Source organism: Mastomys coucha, chromosome X (assembly GCF_008632895.1).
Source record: "Mastomys coucha isolate ucsf_1 chromosome X, UCSF_Mcou_1, whole genome shotgun sequence".
Lineage (NCBI taxonomy): Eukaryota > Metazoa > Chordata > Mammalia > Rodentia > Muridae > Mastomys > Mastomys coucha.
The window spans coordinates 155,090,198-155,108,567 of NC_045030.1; the positions used below are offsets into that span (position 1 = coordinate 155,090,198).

General features: G+C 40.6%; 1 protein-coding gene and 1 non-coding gene across 3 annotated transcripts in view; one reads left to right on the top strand and one right to left on the bottom strand.

Annotated features, from left to right (window-relative positions):
* Positions 1 to 18,370, top strand: part of Rai2 (retinoic acid induced 2) — a 71,166-nt gene that overhangs the window by 23,833 nt on the left and 28,963 nt on the right. The gene's annotated exons all lie outside the window — the stretch shown is intronic.
* On the bottom strand, positions 9,203 to 9,309 carry LOC116095617. The gene has a single exon (XR_004120667.1). It is a non-coding gene; the product is annotated as a U6 spliceosomal RNA (small nuclear RNA).

Below are 18,370 nucleotides of genomic sequence, written 5' to 3' on the forward strand. Positions count from 1 at the left end.
AGACCAGACTGGCCTCGAACTCAGAAATCCACCTGCCTCTGCCTCCCAAGTGCTGGGATTAAAGGTGTACACAACCACCGCCTGGCTTATCTGATCATTATTTTAACATATTATCCTATTTTATTTTCTTAGGAGATGTTTTTAACTAACATATTTAACTAATATAATGAGGTGGGGCTTGGCGATAATCTAACCCAGGCCTGTGCACATGCTAGGCAAGTATTCTACAACTTGAGTATACAAACATTAAGAACTGAGGGTTGTGAGTGCATGCATTTTCACCCAGATAACTACCCCCAAATCAAAATATTACTGTTCCAGAACATCTCAAACCATCCTGAACCTCACTGTAACCAAGATCTTGTGAGAGCAAGTGTTATTCTGACTTCTGTCTCCCTGGATTAGTTTTGTCTCTTCTATATTTTTATATAAATGGAATCATGAAATATGCAGCCTTTGTAGCTGGCTGTTTTCACTTAGATGATACATGTGCATGTGTGTTGCTTGTGTTCAGAGTTTCTTCCTTTTTATTACTGCATAGTGTCTTATTATATGGATGCATCGCAGTTTGTTTATCCATTTTCCTGCTGATGGACATCTGGGTGCTTTCCAGTTTGGGGCGATTGGAAATAAAGCTGCTATGGTTATGCTTGAACATGTCTTTTGGTGGCCATATGTAGAGCTGTCTTAATGTTGCCTGTGATAGCATTTGACAAATATAGAACTTGCAAAAACTAACCCCTGCCAAAAATCAAACAGCAACAACAACAAAACCCCTGAATACCCCGGCAGGCTTCTCAGAAAGAAAGTCTTGAAAGTGACTACTTATCTCCCTTTGGAGACAAAACATTGCACGGGGAATCATGACAGCCTCTTTGGGATACAGAGCTCTTCTGCAAAACAGACATCATCTCTTGGGGTTTCAGTATGTATAGAATGACTGCATACAGTGATTAATTACTCCTTGGATGTGCACTGGGGTCATTGAAAGAGCCAGGGGTTGCTTCCAATTCCATGAGTTGTGATTTGAGTGCTGATGCCAATGTTTGCTTATTGGATATTGGGTGCTATTGCAGCTCTACCCTAAGACTTCAGGAATGGCTCTGAGGAATGCTTGGTCCATGTATAGAACAAGCAAGATCCCTGGTAGGTTAGGACCCCAGGAGTAGCCCTCACCCAATGTTGCAATGGAATTATAAGAAAAATGCCCCAGATTCTTACTCCTCAGAGAAGCCTGAGGATCCAGTGACTAGAAGCCTCACTGCCTATAACACTTAGCTACTCATTAACAGAACCAGGCTAGGCTTATCTTCCTTTCCTGGATTGGGTCCCTACTCTTCCACAGGCACTTCTGGAAAGTCTTCACTAGATACACTTGGATCTCAGAGTCAATATTTCATTTGAGGGATCCTGGGGGACTCCTCCCAAGTACAACTACACTACATCTCCAAGGAGAAATGTTATCTAGCATTGTATTGTAGTAGTTTAGCTTGGGAAGTTTGAAAGTTCCATGGTATCCTTTGCATCATCTGCTCTGGGGTTAAGTCACCTCCAGGTATCTTTGCTGTAGGGAAGTTTATAATTAGTGACCTGCCCACAGGAGGCCAATAATAAATAGTATTTAATTTTCAAGTTACAATGAAGGCAGACAGGTTTGGTCCCACTGCTCCTTGTCACTGTCACTACCAATACTGTGCACAATGGATGCATGACCACAGAAAAGTATAGGGAAATGGAATCACTTAAGACATAGGAGATTAGGAAGGAATAGGAGGAGTGGGGGTTGTGCATAGGCATTGCTACTTTAGAGGATTCTAAACCTAGCAAAAATACCGTATAAGCAAGGACAAAAAAACTGTATCTCTACCATGAGAAGCATTTCCTTAGAAAAATGAGCCAAACACAACCAAATAAATAGTTCTGATTTGTTGAAGGCAGAAATCTCTGTCCCTTCCCTCTCTCCTTCTCTTGCTCTTTCTGTCCCCCTGTGCTTTCCTTCTTCCCTACTTTTCTTCCTTCCCACCTTCTGTCTTTCTCTAGTTTGTTTTGTAAGACAGGTTATATATAGTATAATCCAGAATGGCCTGTAACTCACTTTGTTCTATAGAGCCAAGGGTGCCCTCAAAATTCTAATATTTCCTGTCTCTAATTACCAAGTTCTGGGATTGAGAGCCAACCTTAGAACAGAAAACTCTAGAATGATTTTTTTTCTCTTTCATTTTTTCCAAGATGCAACTATAATTTTGATATGAACATTTTGAGGAGGAAAATCACAATGCATAAAGCAAGTTGTCTGGTTCCGTTTAAATCTTTCCTTGAAGGAGGATTTTTTTCCACATAATTTAATAAAGGGACTAGAGGAGGAGAGTGAGACTCAAGGATGGGAGATATAATTTGCCACAACATTTCAATGATTAGAGTCTGAATTCATGGTTCTTCAAGGTAAAGCACGTGGACCTATCTCAGTGTGGGACTGGGGCAGTGAAGGCCTACAGCATTTGGAGAGTACGAGATGTCAAACTGCAGATATGGAGTTTGTTTTGTGCACACTCAGGGCACAGCTGGATCAAGAGACTTATAGAGGATGGACCCGAGAGCAAAGATAAACCCCGGGCTGTAGAATGTTCAGAGGCTCTCATTTGCCTGCTGTTCTCATCATCTGGGGCAAACTTGGAAGCACACAAGCTGTTTAAATGATATTCTATTAACCTTTCCCCGGTGGCTGTAATTGCCTGGTCTGATCCAGCACAACACACACATAATTCTAATCTTTTTATTTATTTTTTTCTGTTTCACTGATTGCAGAATTAGAAGCATCCACTGTCTGATAAAAATAGGTCACGGGAGTTCCTGACTCGGCTATGCTGCTAATAGATTTCTGAATGGCAGTACAGGGGTGCCTGAATGTGACATTTGAGCAGAACAATGGTGATGACTCCCTGATGATTTCGTGCTCGAGTCATCCTTTTCTGCAGCTTTCACATGTGGGGGAGGGCTCACAGATTACAGATTACTCACAGAAAACTTAACGAGACGTTGAGATGTTCAATTAAAAGCAAGTGAGTGTTTTACTGGGGCTTTGTCTCTCTAGTGCCCTCTTCCTGTGGTACATACCATCTGCCACTCACCTTTGCATCACTATTCTCTTCCCTGGGCTTCTTCCACCACAAATCCTTTCTCCAGGCCTACTGCCCAGGGCACATGGGCAGGCTTATGTGTGCTCATCTCCTTTCACATCCCATTCCCCCACCTCCAGGCCATCACGGAGAATCTGTGTACCCATTTTATGGTACAGTGCATCTCCTGCTTTGTCTTCTCTTGAACCGCTCTTTCTTGCTTTTCTTTGCTTCTTACTCTCTTTCCTCATTACTCTACTTTTAGAATACTGTTGTCCTTCCACACTGCATAGAAAATGAAACTACACTGGTTTATAGTGAAATAATTGAACCTTCAGGTTTCCCCCAGGACAGAAAGGAAGTTGAGTCAGGTGATAAAGTCCTAGACACTGTCAAAGTCACCATGTGGGTATTGGTCTTGTCAGTAATTATTTATATAGAGCACTTGTGGGTAGGTCTCTTACTTGCTATCTCCTTGTCTTTGTAAAAACACAATTTTGCTTAAACCACTTCTTTCTTTTAGCTCCACTAATGGTGATCATAATCATGTCTGACCCAAGCCTATTGCTTATGTGTGCTCATGTTTAATTTGAAACCTGCCAGCAATAATTACTACAGTCTCTTACTCAGAGCTTCTCTGCCATTGGATGTACTAGGATCCTAGAGGAAGGAAAGGAATAAATCAACATAAAATGATGTAATAAAATCTTCTTAAATAACAACCAGGTAGTAAATTAACATATACATGACCATGAGCATGTACAGGGAAGCTGAATCCAGCAAATAGCTGGCTGAGTGCCTGCCCTTGACTAATTGCCTGAAAGATACAGCAGCTAGAAAGATATTTGAAATTTGACTTTTATAAACAACTTTTCTGTCGCTCTCTGTTTCTGTCTCTCTGTCTCTGTCTCTCTCTGTCTCTATGTCTCTCTGTCTCTCTCTCTTTCTCTCTCTCTTTCTCCATTTCCTTCATTTGACAAACTAATTTCATAGGGATTGACAACATTGCCTCTGTCGAGCATGCATTTAACAAATGAGATTAAACAACTCTCCCACTCAGTTTCATCTAACTCAATTTGACAGCCAAAGCAGGTAGATAGAATAATGCATTTCCAGAGGAGGTAAGTATGCTTTCTTTGGGGTTAAGTGACATAACTTCCTGGATCAGGGTTACAGCAAGCTTCTTCTCTGATGCTTCTGTTTGTTTGATTTTCAAAGTATAAAGTCAGTAAAGTGAGCCAGTCTGAAGTGTAGAGGTTAAAAATATTTTGCTAAGATGTACATTTGTAAAAGTACCCTTCAAATCAAAATATACAACGTTCCTGTCTACCAGAATGCAAGAGTTCACTTCCTAATCAATAGACCTCCATCGTTCCATCCTCAATGTAGCCATTATATTGACTCATAACAGCAAAGATTGAGTTTTGCCTGAATTTGGACTTCATGTAAATTACATTGAACAGTATTTGCTTTCTGTTTGGTTTATTTCACTCTGGGTAATGTATTCCAGGCTTATCCATGCTATTGAGTGTATCAGTCTCAATTCATTTTCAGTCATTACATCTTGCTATATGACATAACACTTATCAATGGACAACAGGACTCTTTCTGGGTTGCCTCTATGTTTCATTTTTATTCATTGGTTCTTTGGCAATTTCATACACATATATAATGCATCTGATCACACTGGTCCCTCCACTTTTTTGTATTCTCTCTACGTTTTCTAGACTGTCTATATAGAAAGAAGGACTCTTAGAAACAAGCAAGTATAATATGACTGTGAGCCAACTTACTCTAGACTAATGAGAAACTGCTTACTAATGCATAAACATGTGTTTTAGAGCTGAAGTGGTGGGACTGAATAGGTTTTCTTTTTCCGTAAGACTCCAAGCTAGCTCCAGGATGTGTTTTTGCACATCTGAAAGAAGTGTTGGGGACCACACACTTCAGCGCTTTGCCTCCTCTGACCCTGAAATGTGAAAAGACAGGTAAGCTTAAGGAACAGATGGTAGCTGATATGTGGAGGGGCTGCAGGCACCCAGGAATAAAGAAAGAGGACCAGGTTTTCATCTGGAATGCGCAGGTATCTGGCACGGTGCCTGCCTTTGGGCAGACCCAAAGACACAGCTTCATTTCGGTTATCTTTACTGACCATTTCGACACTTCTCAGTTTCTGAATCCTGGAAATAAATTCTTCCTGAATCTCATAAGAAAGCAAATGGGCCAGGTAGTATGGTTAGAGTAGGCATTAGCCATCTGGCAGAATCTGGTACAAAGGACTACCCATTCCTTCTAGCTATCAGATGAGAACAGCAGCTGAGAGTATGCAGATATGTCAGATCTAGAAGCCCCTGGGAGGGGAAGGCCAGGTATGCAAGTTGGATCTGGTGCTATGATGCTATAAGAAGGTGACTCATTTAACTGTGCTACTTTGTCTGGGATTGTCCTGGTTCACATATTGCAAAACCCAGAGCCTTCCATAGAAAAGCCCTCATTCCAAGGCATAACAAGACGGCTGATCACATTAGAGAGGAGGTCATTTTTATCCATTTATTTGTGCATTCAGTATAACAAATGCTACTGTGCTTCTCTTACAGACCATGAACTTTGCAAGTTTGGGGAGATAGAGTAGTACTTGACAAGGGCACAGTGATTTCTATCTCCCTTCCAGAATATTTTCTCTGAAGAGAAAAAGGTGGAACTTAAAGAATTTGTAACACAGTGCAAAGCTTGCCTTAATAGGGATAGTAAGGCAAGGAAGGCTTTAATTTAAAAAAAAAATCTACCAAAGGCTGTGGACATAGGTAATCAACACAAGTCCTTTATCTCCTAAGCACACACACAGAATGCTAGAGCTAACTCACTACAGACTTAACTGCTCTTGCGGTGACTTTGGAAGAAGAGGGTGAGAAGATAATGAAGTTCACAGATTTGGGCCTGTGGGTACAATTCCTTTGTGCTGCCTAGGTCTCCAGGAACACAGCAGAGTTTCTTTTCCTGCTTTGAAAGTCCCTGTTGGGTTGTGCAAAGAAGTCAGTGTGTAGTGAACAGGAGTCTTTGGCATTGTCCAGACCCATAAATTCAGATTGACAAACATGCCATGACAAACCTTCCACATCTTTTCAGGTCATACAGATGAAGTAGATGGGGCAAGAATGATGTAGTAGATCTAATAATTCAGTATGTTTGTAAACAGGGTTCCAGGGTTGCAAAGCTAGTGCCAGATTTTCTACATGCTGTGTTACAACAGAACAACATGTACTTCTAGCTATCTTAAACTAATGGAGATGTACTCTTGCTTAAGAGGTCCTATTATTGTTGATTTAAAAAACCAATAACCTCTTTTAATGCACTTGAAATAAATGGCAGCTGTTATAAAGGCTACAAGGCCAACCTAATGCAAGCTGGCAGATAAACAGAGAGAGAGAGAGAGAGAGAGAGAGAGAGAGAGAGAGAGAGAGAGAGAGGGAGAGGGGAGACAGAGATACAGATACAGAGAGAGACAGAGAGATACAGACACAGAGAGAGAGAGAAGACAGAGATACAGAGACAGAGAGAGACAAAGAGATACAGACACACACAGAGAGAGACAGAGACAGAGAGAGACAGAGAGACAGATACAGACACACACACAGAGAGAGAGAAAGAGAGAGAGAGAGAGACAGAGAGAGAGAGAGAGAGAGAGAGAGAGAGAGAGAGAGAGAGAGAGAGAGAGAGAGAGAATAACTTTCCCTTCAGCAATTACACAACAAAAAATAAAGCCCTTATCTGGATGGGAAGGCCCAGACACTTAGTTCAGTACCAAAGGTACAGCCAAGCAGGGGAAATCTTGTATTTCAGTCTCTTTCTTTTCTTCTTCAGCCCAGAGGGTACTACTGATGTTTCCCTGAAAGGATGTGTCCTTTTATTGAGATCTTTTGAAAATATAAGGATAGAGATGGGTGGGTGTGCTTTTCCCCATAAAGGAGTTTTTGTTGTTTCCATTAAGTGTTAGAAACAGTGTAGATATGTTGGGTCAATTTCTTCTTTTTCTACCTTGATCACCATACAAGAAAAACAAAGATCCTCCCAAACATGTTTTTCCTTTGACTGGGTGTCATCTGGGAAAGCAGTATCACACTAGTTTTCATTGCATATTGATCCTTCCAGAATTGCAACTCTCATGCAGCTCTTTACATCTGTGACAGGTGGAGGAAGAAGAACATCAGCCTCCCCTGGATGACCTCCCAGCTTTCCTCTGCAAAGAAGCAATAATGGAGGCTTAGCCATGAGGAACGAAGTGCTTCTTCCCTTTACAGTTTCATGATGCCTTTCTCTGTAGCTTGTTCAGCACGGCTTGGCCTGATTTATGATTTTTTTGCCATCTGGTTTATTTCTCTTGTTGTTTTGTATTGTTTTAAATCTGCTCGAGGCCATCTTTGACTGGGTCTTTTTTTAAAAAAAAAAATACAAATTACAAAAGCAAATCATAGGAGTGTCATCTGAAGGTTAGGGATGAAAGAGAAGTTTAAATAGAACTCCGATCATCCCTGTGGAGTCCAGTAGCTAAAAATAAAGTTCCTTTTACTTGGCTGATTATGCAATAGAACACAGTCTCACATGTGAGTGTGGTGGAATGTAGCAGTTGTTGCTCAGAGAATTTTTGCCTGGGCTGACTTCAAGGGAGCTCCAGTAGTTCTGTGAATAACTGATTTCACTCAGTTAGTACTTGAGCACCCACTGGGTGCAAGGAATGCTGCTAGGCACTTTGTGATATTTGTGAGTTTCAGCCAGGCCAAGATTTTTCTTTATACTTGGTCTGGGCTCAGGTTTTAGCCCATAAAGGAAGATATGTTACTCTATTTAAGTGCAAAATGAGGCATGAATAAGATGAGGCATGGGTCCTTCTAGAAGAAGAAAGGGTGGATTGTTTAAAGGAGAAGCAACAATTAGGAATACAGGGTGTCATCTGTGTTCTGGAAAGCAATGAAATATCAGTGATTTGGATAACTATGTATAAACCATGTTCTTATGAAAACCATCAGGCCTGACTTTCCAAGACAGAGAAATTATGACACAATATTGGGAATACATTTACAAGAGTAGAATTCATAAATAGAACTATACAGCCATTAGTTGAGCTGTTTAGATATAAGGTTGGATGAGCAAAAGGGAATTTTACCAGTATGAATTCAAAGCTTCAAAATCAACTTCCCTAATTGGTAGTAATGATATAGAGCATCTTGCTGGAAGGAAAACAAATCTCATATCTAAAACTATTCTCTTGGATGAAATAGCAAATGAAGCTTCAAACCATGCGCACAAAACATCTTTGTTAAAGATTTTGGAAGGAAGTTAATAAGGATAGGATCATGGGTTAGTAGCTGGCACTTGATAAACTGTCCCACACAATTTGGAAACCCTGTATAGAGATTCCTAAATCCATTTAACCTTAAAATCACATTTAAGGGGTTTTGGACCTGCATATCCCTGAACTCAATCTATATGGGCTAGGATCTACTTTTGCATTGCCATGACAACATTGCTTGTCCTGTTTAGAAGTTTTGTTTTGCCAACTTGAGACAAACTAGATTCATCTGGCGAAAGAGAACCTCAGTTGAGAAAATGCCTCCAGAAGAAGATTGGTCTATAGGCAAGTCTGTGGGCTACTTACTTGATTCAGCCCACTGTGCATAGACCCATCCCTGGGTGCATAAGACAGCAGGCTGGGTAAACCAAGGAGAACAAGGCAGTAAGTAGCATTCCTCTACAGCCACTGCTTCCACCTACCTCCAGGCTCCTACCTTGAATTCCCACCCTGACTTCCATTCAAGATGGACTGCAAGGGGTATGGTGGAATAAAATTATCATTGTCACAGCAATAGAAGCCAAACTCTGTTGGTGCCTGACAGAAACAACTTAAAGGAGGAAAGGTTTGCTTTGGTTCATGGTTTCAGTCCATCATGAAGTAGGAGACATGGTGGAATTCATGGCAGTGGGAACATGTGGTGGAGGCTTCTTGCATCACAAAAGAGCATGAAATGGACATATTATTAGAACAAGGAAGAGGGCTATGACTTTCTTTTTTTTTTTTTTTTTACTTAAAAAAAAATATGGAACGCTTCATGAATTTGTGTGTCATCCTTGTGCAGGGGCCATGCTAATCTTCTCTGTATTGTTCCAATTTTAGTATATGTGCTGCCGAAGCGAGCACGGGCTATGACTTTCAAATGCCTATTCCAAGTATCCTACTTCTGCTAGCTAAGGGGTCTTTCCACCTCCTAAAGGGGCCACAGCTTCCTAATATAGTATCATCAGCTGGTCAAGACCCATATGAGACACAGCGCTGTGGAAAGACTCTTCAGATTCAAATTATCATCATTAGATGTATTGAGTCAGTCTTTTGAATGCCAGGTGGAGAATCTGTATGCCCAGAGAGCACTCCAGGGTACTGAATTTGAGAACTGCTGCCCTGGTCCATTTTTCTGGGAAAGATCCTATTTATATCATTTTAGATCATTTAGCCTGAAACACAGAGAAGCATGAACTAGAATCTTAACACATGCTATTGACATGTATTCATTAGCTTAAGACCAATTTTAAATCCCAATCAACTCTATAATTCTTTCAAGGACTGAAAATCAAGTCACACACAATTATTGGATTTATTTGTGTTCCTTATTATACTACTGAGTTCTTAAGACATGTATCCCCCTTCTGGGTTGGTAAACCAGAGACATAAAGAACTTTTTGGATCTCATTGTTATCAAAATGTTTGAAATGATAAATAATGATAAGTGAATAAAAAGTTTAATGTTAGTGAATGAGCAAATAAAAATGCTGTAAGGCTCTACTATAATCCATATGTGTTGTGAAGACCTTCTGTGAGCCTCCCACTGACCTTCACAGCATCTTTATTTATGTGTCTGGAACCTCATTTCACACAGGAGAAAGTAGAGTGATGATCATACTCACTGGTCAGAAATGGAACCAGCAGTTAAGTCTAGGCCTTTAGGGTTTACTATATCGCTCGAGTCATCCTCTGTTTTCCACACTTGGTCTAATGCTGAGAAGTCACAATCTTTTTCTAAATCTTGAATTTTGCAGTGTGGTATAGCTTAGAGATCTGCTTTGGCTCTTACTGGATTCATCCAGATCCACTCTTTTCTCCAAAGACCTCAGGAATCTATTTGGAGGTACTGTATGCACAGTTCTTCTCTGCTTTGGCATGCTTTACATAAATAAAAGGTAGGGCCATTTGTTTCAGAATTATATGTAAGTTCCCTTTACGTCTACAGTGGAATTAGGCAAAGGGGCTTTAGGAATCACAAATTCAAAGGTGACAGCATTAAGAAGCAGCTAAAATCATAGGTATTGGCAGTTTCAGCCATTTGGGCCAGGGTTGTAATCAGCCTCTGGGCAGGAGGGAATAGCTATGATTCTAGGAATTAGAAGAGAGACAAGAAGGCAGCAAGCAATTAGTCCTTGCCTCTTCTGCAGAGATTCTGTAGAGGAACAGCAAGCTCCAGTCTGGCACTTCTCAGAGGCTCCTGGATGACTTCGCCACCTTTTTCATTAGTTTTCTGAAAGGTGGTCCCTACATCAAGATCAGGGCACTCCTATTCATGCTATTGACATTTTAAATTGGGTGACTTTTTGCTTTAAGTAGCATACGATTGGGGAATCCATCTATAAGAACTTCTCTGCCCTCCTCTACCCACCAGATGCCAGTAGAACTCCTCTACCCCCAGCTATGATACTGAAAAAAAAAAGTCACCTTGGTGTTGGATCAGGCAGTATTGTATCAGACTGCATGCCACTGGATTAGAATTATAATAGAAATAGAAAGGGAGGAAGAGATATGCTAGGGAACAGGAACAGTAAGTTGGGAGTACAGGCAGGATGCCCCAATGTTCTCGGCATCTTTTCTTCAGCCAGTAGAGATACCTCAGGATGTAGTATGTAAAAGTTTATGGAACTTTACTCCCAAGTGTGATACCACAATTTCTCCATTTACACTTTTGCACATTGTTCTCTTCCTTGTCTATCTTTGATACACAGTTTGTGGCTCTTAACGCCCTATGTAGTCTAGGCCAGTGATTACAGTAACAGACTTTGGAGCTAACACTGTAATAAGTTCAAGTCCCAACTCTGCCACTAGAGAGCAAGTTCCTTATTATTTTCTTGATTCAATGTCCTTACCTGTAAAGTTGTGGTACCAATAGTATCCTCTTTGTAGGGTTGATGTTTGTGATGGGTGGTTATAAGCATTCTGTAGAGTTCTTGTCATGCAATAAGCATTTTGTTTAAGTGTTTTGTAAATAAGACATAAAGAATCTGGATGGAAAAGATCTGATAAATGCAGTCATTCAACAATTGTTTATTGGGTGCTGATCAAGGCTCCACCCTTATCATGTAGTTGCTCTGAGTTTGGCCATGGTCTCACAGTAACTTAACTAGAGCTCTGAGTCATTGTTTTTCATTTGAAAGGGGATCACAGAATTTACTCTCTCCCTCTCTGGACTTGGAACTACTGTGGGAGCAGTACCCAGGGTGGGGCTCCCATCTCCTATACAGTGTCAGTATCAAATGCTCCCTATTCCAGTGGACATGCCATATGGACATGCAGTGCTTCTTACTCATCCAAAGATGAGTGCTAATTCACATGGCATGGGTTCAACACAGTCACACAACATGCCACACTGTAGCTATTCAGTTATATTTAAGATAATATCCAACCCATTATTCATTTCATGCCACTTCTATGAGAAATTTGAAGCATATTTTGAGTACATTCATTGGCAGTAGTATATTCTCTCACTCCCTTCCTACATCCTTCCTTTCTCCAAATAAATATTCATTGACTACCATCTATGTACCAGCTGCTGTTCTAGATGCTGAAGAGACAGTAAGGAACATGGCAGTGGAGCTCTCATTCCAAATAAGGCAGCAAAGATGGGTGACAAACAGAAATCAATGGAAAGAGAATAGTTTACTAGTGTGATAGGCCCTGGAGAAAAGCCATGCACAGAATGATGTGAGACAGAACAATTGGAATTGAGATTGTTATAGAACCTTATCTAAATAGGAGCTGTTTGGGTATCAGCTGTAATATCTAAGGGAGAACCGAACATGGTAAGGGCATGACAAGTTGAATATACAGTCTGTGTACAAGCCTCAACACAGAATAAAAGCTTGGCATCTTAGAAGGAGAGAATATTCTGAGCAAGGGAGAAAAGTCATTGGGAATGAGAAAGAAAGAGTTACAGTGAATCCAGATCAGACTAGGCTCTGTAGGGCTGGGCTGGGCATTTCTTCTATAGTACAATGAGATGCCATTGGAGAGCTTTATGTAGATGAAGAAACAATCTGATTCATGTTTTTTAACAGTTTTAAATATTTATTTTTTATTTGTGTGTGTGAATATATGCTGTATGTGTATATGTCTGCCTCTCTCTGTCTCTCTGTCTCTCTGTCTGTCTATCTGTCTCTGTCTCTGTCTCTGTCTCTGTCTCTGTCTCTCTCTCTCTCTCTCTCTCTCTCTCTCTCTCTGTGTGTGTGTGTGTGTGTGTGTGTGTGTGTGTGTCCAAGGAGACCAGAAGGTGGCACAGATCATTTCTACCTAGAGTTACAGGCAGTTGTGAACTACCTGACATGGGTGCTGGGAACCAAACTCAGATCTTCTGTAAGAGCAGTAAGTATTCTTAAGTGCTGAGACATTTCTTCAAGCCCTGATTTATGTTTTACAAAAGGGAGGGAGTAGGAAAGTATGTTGAACACTGCTAAGCTAAAATGAGAGAAAAGAGATTATCTCAGTCCACATGGAGGTCAACTTGACCTTAGCAAGAGCAATTGCAAAGTAGAAGTGGAGAGCAGCTCCTCTCTGCCTTCAGTTTCAGAACACAATAGTACTATTAAGCTGCAGGCATTTGCATTTAATGGGATTGAGATGTCAATACTATTTCTTAATATTCATTTGGTCATCTTTTAAGGGATGAATTTGTTTTATTCTCTCCAGAAAAAGAGAGATGGTGGTGATGCCATCCTTGGTATCCAACATGATGTGACTATTTGCCATTTGATAGCTTGCCAGCGTGTCAGCACTGGATCATTTCTACACACACACACACACACACACACACACACACACACACACACACACAAACACACCGGACCTCCATACCAGCCATGACCCACGTTGTAGAGTGGCTGCCTGATGCTAAGAGCTGCCTGTGATTTACCTACTAACACCCTTTATAAATGAACTATGCAAGACACAGAAGGGCTACCTCAGTCTCCTCAGTGCTATGGTCTGATGTTTGTCTTTCCTGTTTTTTATTTCCAAAGTCCACCCAGCCTCATAACCTTGGGTGAACTTTTAAGTCCAAGAATAGTAGGAAATCCCTCAGCATAAATCCTTGAAGGGGAATTTGACAAAACATATAGAAACTCATTCTTGGCAGAAAGTAATTGGAGAGAAAAACATGTTTAGCACAAGTTTAAATATTAGCCTGCTTTTTATGCGGTCTTCCACAGCATTTTGGAACCCAGACATTTTTCCTGACTGATCATTCCCTTTTATTTCTTTTCTTCCACTGCTTTGATTTTGTAATACAAGAATAATATTTTTCTGGATTAAACTTCTTATAAGTAGCCTTACCCAGGAGATGTTTTTAACTTTAAAGATGATTCTATTTTCTCATAAGCACTGAGAAGAAAGTACATAAATATCGAATTGGTTCAAATGAGCTAGCTAGCTAGCTTTTGTTGTTTTTAAAAGGCATAGCTTCAAAATTTCTTCTTGATTCTAGTTCCAAATTTAAGGTCCTATTATTTTAATGTTGTTGCATAAACAGTGAAGATGAGCCCTCATCGACCTGCATGCTCTGGTCCTGAGAGCATCACACTAATGCATTGTGCCTTCAAGGTATACTCAAAGGTGAATACATCCCATTTCAGAAAGCAAAGCTCATCAGCACCTCCCAGCTAAAACCCATCTTCAATGTGCTCACTAAGACCTCAAAAAGCTGATGCTTTTGTTCCTCTCAGCTGGCAAGATTGAGTCATGTCATTAACCACAGAGAGGCACCTTCTTTTTGCAGTTAACTCACTCTGTGGAACTGATAGCTGTTCTGCTAAAAAAAAAATCAGACATGAAGCCTTCCCTGTGGCTTCTTGTAATATCTAAGTGACAGGGCCCTTCTGTAAGCTGTCCTCTACCTAGAGGGATCTCTTGTCTTGGGCCATCCAACTACATGGAGGGTTTTTCTTTTAATGTTTCTTATTTAGTCTTTGACATTTCCTGCATATATATGGTGTATTTTAATCATACCCTCAAATGACCCTCTTCAATCCTTCTACTCCAGATCTCTTCTTCCCTACAAGTCCTATTTTCATTACACTGTCTTCTTCTTTGAAAGTCTACAAATCCCAAACTGTAATGCCCTAAAGGCAGAAAAGCAACTGTGGGGCTTGCCTGAAGTACCCCTTTTATTGTAATCCAATGGAAATGAGATCATGGGACCATTGTCACCCTTTGACTTACCTCTACTCCAGAGTCCATGCATCTCTTTGTAACCAGAAATCCAGACACTTAGGAGAGGGGCCAGCTATGGACTGCATTTTCTTGGGACGAATCCAAAAAGCAGATTTTCTGGGTCAGTAGATATGACTGCTTTCAAATTGCCCCCTTTTTCAAGGGGGAAAGTCCTTGCCCACTTTACTTCCTTATCAACATGCATTTGTTCTAGTGTGTTCCTGATTTGTTTACTCATTTTTCTATCCACTCCCCTGTTGCTTCAACACCAAGGCTGTGTACCAGGTAATAGTGACCCAGAAACAGATGCATTAATCATTTCTTACCTAGGCTGGGGCTCAGATTTTCTTTTAACCTCTCTTAAGAGCATTGAGACTTGGTCTGGGTTGCCCAGGGACTGGCCAGGCAGAATAAGCTCTCATTCATGAGTAGGGGATTGCGGGGTGGCCAGAACACAGAGAAGGATGCCTCAGCTCTGTCTGCTCCTGAGAATGACCTGTGGAGCTTTCCTGCATCCTGACTTCTAGGTTCCATTTAGAAAGATTTAAGTGATCTGGTCTGTGACTTAGGCATCCTGATCCTTCAAAGCTCCTTTATCTAGTCTGCTGTGTAATTATGAGGGTTGACACTCCTTCCACAGTCTTTTCCTAGGGGACTCTGGCTTAGCTAATACTCTCCATTGGGCTTTCATCTACTAACCCTATTCTTGACCTTACAGCTTTTCACTTTAGATTTGATGCTAACTGTTGTCTCATCATCATCTTGTTCGTGATGGACCATGAGAAACCAGCCTATACTAGGCTTCTGTTTGAATAGGTTAACTATTCTCATGGAAAACTGTTAAAAATATATCTCTTTTTCATCATATTTATTGCTTATCTATAGTTTCAAATGTATGGTCCTTTGACATCCTATCTTTCATTAAAATAACAGCACACAGCCATGTTGCATGTTTACTTACCATGTGCCTGGAATAATTAATTTTAAGTGTTTTGAATCTGTTGCTTCCTTCCCACTAACAACCCTGTGCCATCTACATAGTATTATTATTCCTTGTTCCTGACAGAAAACTGAGGTTTCTGGGGGTTATGGGATTTACTCATACTCACATAGCCAGCTGGCTGCCTGTCTCCATCTTATTTAATGAAGTGCAGTCTTTGTTGTACAAATCAGAAGGTTTTTCTCTCTGACTTGTTAAGTCTTTCTATTGTATTCTCCTTCAGTTAGAACCATAGGGGAATGAGTGAGCATGCATCTGTGAGCTCTGAAGGTGCCCCTAGGCTAACATTACTATGATGTGGAGCTCAAGGTAGAGTTTGGGAAGAGAGTCAGTCAATCATTGTATTGCTTAGAAGTCAATAATTTGAGTCACTTTTGTTGCATCCACTGGACTGAGCTGTCTTGGTCTTGTGGAGAAATGCTTAATAAAGTAAAACCAGATGGCTATTACCAATGCCAATGGCTGTCAGGCTCTTCTGCCATTTGTGCTGCCATATCTGCATACTTTTTGAATAGTCCTCAGGAAAAAAATGAGAAGCAAAGAAAAGGCTGGGCTTGGTTCCGAAATAGCTTGGATTTGTCAGTCTTTGAAAATACGAAGGGCTTCTCATCTGTTTATTCTCCTGGGAGGGATCAGAGGCTCTCGGAAGTCAGTAATTGTGATCTCTTTGAGTCATGATTTCTGCAGTTGTATCAGAGCCTGGTGTGGGCTTACAAGATGGAGACAGCACGTGGGTCTGTTGCCATAGACAAATCAGCAAGTGGAGGGGGTGGAACTACCTCTTGGAAGGAAGGAATTAACCAGCTCAAGAAGAAAATAGATTTGAGAAGCGCATTTAGCCTGAAGGTTCACTAGGGAATGCAGGTCAAATTTACCAAATGCCTTTAGTCACGCTTCTTCCTCTGTTTTTATCTCACACTCAGCTCAGAGTTTCAAAAGAGAGGGCAAAGGTGAACCTTTACACCCGTGCCTTTAATAGTTCCATCCACATCAGGAGAAATAAGGATTCTTTTCAACTTCTCAACTGAAGGGGTGTTATTAAAATACATGCAAGCACATTATTCTATGTGTATATTTCTCAACTATTTTCAGCTTATTAAGACAGATTTCTGCTTCTGCCTTTGTGATCCTTGTACTCAACTCAAATTTCAAAGGATGTCACTAACATATCTTTGCTCTCCCCTCCCCAGGGAATAAATATCACCTATGATAAGACAATAAGTTAGACGGATTCATGTGGCTTTTGACATAGCCCTAAGGAGTTAGTCATTAAAGAATGTCAGAATCCTAATTAGCCTTCAAGTAAGCTTTTTCATGGTAAAGCACTTCTGCTTGGAAGAACACAATTTCAATATACTATTTGTCACCTCATTACCTAAAGGCTGCTTGGAGGCATTTTGTGGAATTCAAACCATTTGAGGGCACGAGGGGGCTGTTCGATGTCACAGAAGATGTACAGAACTTTGATTTCTAACTCTAACCCTGTTGCTAACCCTGCTACATAGCTTGAGACAGGCCAGCTCTCCTGGGCCTTTTGTTTCCTTGTCTGTGAAATTGATTGTACTAATTTTTGTAAAATTAAAGTCAGAAGACTGTATGTGATCACATCTTCTTTTCTTTTGATGGCTCCCTTCTTTCACTCATAGTATACACATACACATGTGTACACACCCCTGCCCTCCATAAATGTATGCACAGACACAGAGTCATACTCATGACCTAGCATGACCCTCTCCTCAAATTCTTGGAGTCAGGAATGCTGTTATGGCACAGTGTTTCCTTTTCTTTTAGATCTTCACTCATAGAGGTAGTCCCTGACCATCCTCCCTGAAACAGTCAGTCCCACATCCCCCAGCTTCCCACTATCTACTTTCACTGATTGCTTTTCTTGGTGGTGCTTAGCAACATTAGAAAGTATAATAAGGCAAAGGTGAAGAATCTGAGGGCACAGAATAGGAAGTCCAGAGATAGATGCAAAGATTGTTCAGTTGGTAGATGAGTCCACTAATGTTCACTTATTTATTTTAGGATTTATAACATTAAAAGTAAATCTTAAAAAAATAAATTAAACAATGGAAACAGTGGATCATGCATGGAACAATGTCATGAAACTTGGATTATCATTATGAAAATTTTGAGTACCCAAGGCTCAAAAATCAAAAGCACAAAGGAATAAAGTTAATCTGGTTGAATGATGTTGCTACTGACAGGTTGGTACATCTACCAAGAAAGTTCCTTGGAACCCAGACATGATTCTACATTGAGCATCTGATAGGCATTAGGAGATTTCTACTTCACTAGTAGGTATCATTTTCACAAATTTATACTACTAGTAATTTCAGTTACTAGGAAAACTGAAGAAGAGCTAAGTCATTTTCTTAAAGCCACATAGATTCCACCAGGTAGAACCAAGGTCTGTGGGCAGACTCAACTTACAAGATCACATCTTGCTAATAGCTCACAAAACTTCTTTTATGTTTCCTATTTGAGGTTTGAACATGTTGGATGCAAGTGACTATGCCTAGCCTTTTAGTAGGGATATTGAATTTCTCTCTACCATATAAATGACATGAGGAGACCTTTGCCTTTAAGGAACCCCTGACTGCCTTTCTACTGCACATCTTGAGACCCATGTAAGAGACTCAGTATCAGTGCTTTGTTGTCAGGGGCACAGGACCTTTTTGGTGGGACAGTATTTACTGTCAAAGTGACATATATTTTGTCCCTAGCTGGATGGTA